The sequence below is a fragment of the Papaver somniferum genome, chromosome 5, assembly GCF_003573695.1.
Source record: "Papaver somniferum cultivar HN1 chromosome 5, ASM357369v1, whole genome shotgun sequence".
Classification (NCBI taxonomy): domain Eukaryota; kingdom Viridiplantae; phylum Streptophyta; class Magnoliopsida; order Ranunculales; family Papaveraceae; genus Papaver; species Papaver somniferum.
The window spans coordinates 188424695-188431847 of NC_039362.1; positions in this window are offsets into that span (position 1 = coordinate 188424695).

Genomic DNA, 7153 nt, shown 5'->3' on the forward strand with positions numbered 1-7153 from the left:
CTTCCGTAAAAAGCAGAAATCATGTATAACTTGTTCGTGCAATTATCAGTTATGATGGCATTTATTTGATTGTGAGTAGAGATTTCTATGGTGAGTTTCAAGTGATGTTTCCAAATAAAGGCCATACCTCCAGCTTGGCCTCTAGGTGGTTCTAGCTAGTAGTGTTGTACATTAACATCTTTTAGAATCTTATGCATATTATGATTTTGTTGCTTAGTTTATAGTAAGCATAAAATGTCAGGGTTTTCCTTGTTTAATACCTCTAGAAGATAATTTTGGGTATTTGGTTGGCCAAGACCCTGACAGTTCCAAGTAATGACAATAATAATCTCCCAAAAGTAGGAAATTATAGGGTATTCCTTACCATTTTTACCTAGGAAGTGGGTTATATGGTGTGTGCTGGAATTAAGTGTAATGGTTATATGCAAATGGTTTTCTGTTCTGTTATAGTAAATACAATAGTTTAGGGTTACCTTATACGCATTTGGAGTCCATTCAACTTTGATTTCTGGAGTCTCCTTTTGCATTGTTTCCCTCTTCTTTAGTGCTTCCTTACCATGCTCCTCCATTGAGCTGATGTGGTTGGTATCTTGTTTTGGTTCTTCATATCCTCTCTTTTTCTTTGAGAGACCGGGATTCTGAGCACGTTCCTCTTGGACTTCTTCTTCAAATTTTTTTACGAGGTTTGTTGGACGATGTTGTCTAGTCCAAGACTTAGTAGGATCTCCCAAACTAGTATCTTGGGGACTAACATTTTCGAATCCAGAAGGGATGACATTCTCTAAACCAGGAGGAATGGATGAAGGAGAGATCTTTACATTGTTCATTTTGGTTCTAGCAGCATTTTTGATGGAGGCCAATTTTGGACTTCTTCTAGCTTGAAACGCCTTATTGTTAGCCGAGTTTCCTCCTACACCTGTTGAGAACATTATTTCATTTCCCCATTCCACCAACTTTTTACTACTAATGGGTATGAATGGGTCGGAGAGATAAGATGGCAGTAAGTTGTGAAGAAATTATTCCTCAGACATCATATTATTGTTGATTTCATTTTCCTCTTCTACTTCTTTCTGCTTTTGTTGCTCTTTGCCTGTGAATCCCATTATACGGAGGGCATTTTGGATTTCACTCTTAGTCACTTGCACTGTGATGTTGTGTGATGAGTCAGATTCAGCATCTTCATTTTGAGGGGCATCTGTCGCTTTGATGTTTGAGGGACCGCCTAACTCCATGGCTCTCTTCTTAGTTAACTCTTTTTGTTGGATGTATTCATCCTCAAGCACTACACAAATTTTTGAACTGTGATCTGGGATTCTGTATATTTGGCACAGTTTTGGGGATATGGCATAAGAATACTCAATTCTTGTTTTCTTACCTTCAACTTTAACCAACATTCCTGTTTGCATTTTATCCTTCAGATTGATCATGACTATCACATACACATTATTTTCATCGTCACCTCTCTCATATGGTCTTTTTGAATCCTTGAGGATTCCAGCTGGTCTGCAGATTTCATATAGAGCTTCCCATCCAGTCATTCTAACTGGAACTCTCTTTAGATGTATCTTCATTAAAACAAAATCAAACCAGGTTGGGTTGAAATTTGTAAAACCATACTTTGGAACTTCTATTAGGACCATGAATTTTCCCAGAGCAATCCAATGACCTCTAGTAGCTAGATGAATTCTATCTTCTTCACTGTTAACTTTTATTACATAGAAATTGAAGCCTTTGTTGAATTTTGACATGTTGAAGCCCTTTGAAATATCCCAGGTTCTTTTGATGCAATCAGTTAGATCCATGAGAAGAGGTTTATGAGGGATAACAAATCTTCCTACAAAGCTCAGTTTCCATTCTTTCTTTTCAGGGGTTTTGAGGTAAGATGGATCTATTTCTATACAAGGTGCACCAGAATCAATGATAGTAGCGGATTTTTTCATTTTTTTCAGCAAGGAGATTTATGGTGTTTTCTGATTCAACCATGAGAAAGAAGATTTTGAAAGTGTTGCTACTAGGTAGAGGGTGAGCGGTTGTGGGTTTTTCTGTATGGTACTGATTTGTATCAAATTTATGGAGGAAGAGAAAAAACTTTTGAATTTTGAAATTTCCATGAACTCTGTGAGGATAGGTTCTGCAACTGAAAGTGATAGGAGATGCAGAGATTCCCCTGAGAGAGATAGTGTTTTGAAATTTTGACTTTGTCTGAGAAAATTAAGTCAATTGGTCAAAACACTTATCCCCGATAGCTAGAACTACTTTATTTGTGTAAAAATCCCATTGGGTATAAGTTAATTTTAGCAGCATTGAACCACGTGGGTTCCTTAGGATGGGCAGTTTTTTGTTTATCTTCTGGTATTTGAGGGAAACTAGTAGAAACCCCTCAAATAGATTGTAGTAGGAATAGGTATGACTCCATTTTTTGATAGAGATAACACTTAGAGAGTGTATACTCTCATTGCAATAGTGATTTATAATGTATAACTCTCTGGTATAGTGCACCTGGATTTTTTTGAATTGGCCTGACATATTTGTACTTTGCCAACTGTAGTATATCATACCACATATTTAGAGACTAAAAAGTATCTCCATAACTTCTTTGGTGAAATGAACTTAATTAGCATTGTATCAATTATGCTCTGCTGGATGTGGACAAATATTGACCTAGAGTTATTACATTTTTTGTTCCCAACTTTTTCAATCAACTTGAGCCCCTTGTAACTTTTATTGCAGTAATTAGTAACTTGTTTGGAACCCAGCAACCACTTTTTACTTTGCTTTAATTCATTCTCGAGAATAGGCAAGCCAACTCTTTAGTGTTAGAACATCCGACAGTAACTTTGTTGTTGCTCTCAATCCATTGGTTGGCATGCCCCAATTTTTTCTTGATAATCGAGAGCATGCATACCAGCTTTGCAGGCTATGTTAGCCCGTGATGTGGTACGTCTCTCAGATTATTAATGCTAGTGTTCCGAAGAGTGCGACTTTTGCTCATTGGGTGGGAAAATGACTTTCCTTCTTTAATGTGTTCAGATGTTAAGTTTGACTCAACTGACATCATAGAAGTGTTCCAGGAATTGTTGTTATTAAAAGAATTTTTATTACCGTTTGGAGTATGGTAACTCAATGCCAACTCTTTAAAGTGGTATTCAATGTTTCTGAAATTGGTTGATGGGACCATATACATCTTTTTCTTGTGCATAATAGTCCCATATGTCCCAATTTTGTCTTGGATTGTTGTATCCATATGGTACCCATTTTTAATAACTTGTATCAGGGTGATGGAGATTTTTGGGAGGATATTGCGCCTATAGTACCGTTGAGATATGGCCGTTGAGGAGAGATCAGGCTTTTTGTATTCCATTAGATCCGATCCGACCCGCCTTGTTTCTGATGTGATTCGCAACCATTTTAACGATCTCATCATATATTTTTCACTCACCGCTTTGTTATATGATCTATGTGTTTTTCTAATTGATAGCCTTTCAGGTTCTTATTTTGTGACAGATGTGTATACATCATGAATTCATTATTGCCAAAACTTATGTAATTGTTGCACCAGCAAATCTCTATGCTTGGATTGAGACTAGTAAAACTCTCATTCAATTTATTACCACGGTGATTAGTAGCCGGTAGACCCAAAATGGATCCTGTAATCTCAACAGTATGAGGACCAAGCCTTTGAGAGATAGTCGAAAGGAACCATGATCGAACCTTTGAGTCAGGTGGATCAGGTTTGTTGGACTTATCTTGCCGATTCAGATACACAATCAATGTGAATTCTGAGTAACCGAAGCTAGATAACGAAGAGAACATCAAGTGTTGCGTGAGACCGTACACTTTCCTGAATTCATAAATTAAAGAATTGGGGTGGTATTGAGTATTGAATTCTCCTCTGAATCGATTAGTTTGCCTCACATTAATGTTGATAATATAACCAATGTAAATCAAAGCTTCCTTCATCCTATAAATTGGCTTGGTTTCCTCTGCAAAGAATACCTCCAGAAAGAATAGAATTTGATTAAGATGTCTAATCCAGGGCTTTCCAACCATGGTGCTTTGAGAGATGAGAGTGAAAGCAGTGTTCTTATGGTCTCCCCTCCCCCACCTGAGCCACCAATCGAAGTCAGTGAGACTGAGATGAGTACTGATTCCAGTGAAAAACAGTATGGGTTCGTTGGTGTATTTGCTATTGCATAGAAATCAAAGATGGGAGAGAAAGGGTGATACTTCAATATGTCTCTTGGGAGATAGATTGTACCCAATGGGTCTGAGATCAAACAGGGCGACAAGCTGGCACCAGGAAGCAATAACATTGGGAAAATACTTGTGAATATGCATTTGAAAGTAACTTGGTAAGATAGTCTCTGAACATATGTAATGCATTTTTGTGTGAAGGTATGTGAACTCCACAATTGTGCAAAGCTACCCTGACAATTTTGTCAGGGTAGATGTAGCCTAATGACTTGTACGGGTGTTAGTTCTAGTCCTACATTTGATATATGTGATAGTTAATGTTCTTAGTTTGTTTGTTTCATATCCATGTCACGTCTGCCATATAAAGAAAATACTTCATAAGGTTTTCCAACTGCTTTAAACCTTCTGGCATTTGAACAATAAGTAGCATGTTTGTTCAGTAATAAAAAATCATGTTGTGTGGCATTTACTACTATCTATCTTTTTTTTCTTTTCTTTTTCTGTTTTCCATCGCAGGGCGACACCATTGGAGATTTCCGCTATTAATTGAGTTATAAAATTGTCAAAGTTCCTGTGATGTCTCGGATTCCAACTTATCCTGATTGGAGCATCAGCAGATAGATGAGGCATGTAAATTTTGATGCAATAAAAATGCAGGTTTGGAGCTTTTCTTAGGTGCCCTAACTTTCCTTTGTCTCCTCACTTTCACTTTAAGTCAGCAAATGGTTTTTCACTCTCTAGATTAATAAAAATCGTCGACAATTTTTTAGGAGCATAACCAGATACTTAGTTTTTCTGTGCCTCAACTGTTCAATTACCTGTGGAGCATGTTGTCGAGTTTGAGGCTCATTCACTCCATTATGGAGCCTCATCATAATTTTCTTTTTAATTCACTATGCTCTAAACTGTTAGCTGTCCTCATAATCTAAGCATATTGGATTTTCAGGTATCATTTCCGCGGTTCAAGAAACAAAGAAAAGATGTCAAACAACTGTATAAGAGATTCGCACAGTGCTGGACTGTCAAGTCTAGTTAGCAAAAATGTACCTGAAGCACTCAACTGTGAAGACTTCCACAAATACCTCGCCTGGAAATTTGCAGACGTAACAGAGCTTCATGATATTCCATCAATTGTCGCATCAGATTCAGACTAGTCACATCAGCAGATTTTATCAAGCAAATTAAGCAATTTTAGTTCTCAAATTGAGGAGGGTAATTACAGTTTCCAGTCAAAGATATTATGATCCTTCTCAATATAAAATTCAACTACACGGACATCATCCCAGATCTAAATACCTTATGGCGGAGGAAGAACTGCGTTGTTGGTTTACGTAGAACATTAACTTTTCTTACGGGCTTTCTTTGCATCTTTTTTTCTTTTCTTTTTTGTAAACTTGGAAACTTTAATAGATGCTTACTGTAATGAATAAGAGGATAATTTAAAACATATGATATGAATAAAATGTTTTTTAATGGATGATGTTCGGTCAACTTCTCTATCTATTCAATGATACAAAAGATTGGTTGAACCTTTGGCATACAGCAAATAGTGTTGGCTAGTAGCAGAAGATTATGTCATACCCTTGCCATTTATTACCCACGGAAAAAATATGTGACAAATGAATTTGGATAAATAGCCACAATAATAGAACCGTGGCTAGCAACGTGGCAAATAGTTCTAGCCACGGGACTATTTGTCACGTCAGGCCAGCCTTGGCAAGTTATCTTTTGCCACGTATTTTTGATCAATTGCCGCGTCACTAAAACTCAATAATTTTATCTCATCAGCTTTGATTCAAGAAAACCAAACAAATCCCCTTCTTCTAATTTATCAACAACATCAATATCTGTTTCTCAAACTCACAGCAGAACTCAAACCTCTATATCCATTCTTCATGGCAGCAACCAATCTCAGACTCTCAAACCCATATATCGATCTTTCCCAGAAAACCAATATAAATTCTACCACTGATTTCCGCTTCTTGTTCTTCGGTTGCAAATTCAAATCGAAAGCCTAACTTCATTCTCTCTGTGTATCAATCAACACCACCAATAGTCGAATCAATTTCTTCATTAACTGGTCTACTCAAATCTATTCTTCTCTCAGTACTTCACGGCCATCTCTCGATTTCAGATTCCAATTTCATCTCTCGAATGCAGCAACTGTTGCTTTTGTTTGTGGTAATTGAATAAATATTCCTTGTTTTGATGGGATTCATAAATATCTTATCACACAATAAATATATTCCTCTTTCTCTATAAGTCCAATTGGGTCCATTAAACATTTTATTTTCTTTCCATATTTATCCTTCTTCTTTTTAGTTGAACTTTCTTTAAATCGTCTTTTTACTATTAATTTTTCAGATCTGAACTTTTTTTTCTCCAACTCTCACGAGAATAGCCACAACCATCACCGTTGCTACTCCAGCTTTTTTTTCGTCACCGTTAATGGTGATGATTCTGGTGGCGGAGGATATCAAATCTATGTTAGTCAATGAAACTGAGTGATTTTTCTTACTGTATTCCACAAATCTCTATTTTCACTAGTTGATAATGATGGTGGTAGTGGTGGCGGTCGTGGACGAGATATCAACTCTCTGTTTTGTCAGTTTTTGTTGTTGATGATGATGATAGAGGTGATAGTCATGGCGGTGGTGGAAGAGGAAATCAATTCTCTATTATATTTAGATGATGGTGGTGGTGGTGGCGGCGGCGGCGGTGGTGACGTTGGATGAGATTTCAGATCTACGTTTCTCAATCAAAATCTCAATGAAATAAAAGAATTTCTACGTACTAATTATACCGATATCAATTTCAACAAGATTGTCTCTAATCCCCAAATCGTATCCAACGAGTTTCATTATTTTGATTTTCAGTATGTTTGTTTTTTTCATTTTGTGTGGTTGTAGTGGGTAGCTGGTGTTATATGTGTGTTAGTGGTGATTGGATTTTTGCTTTG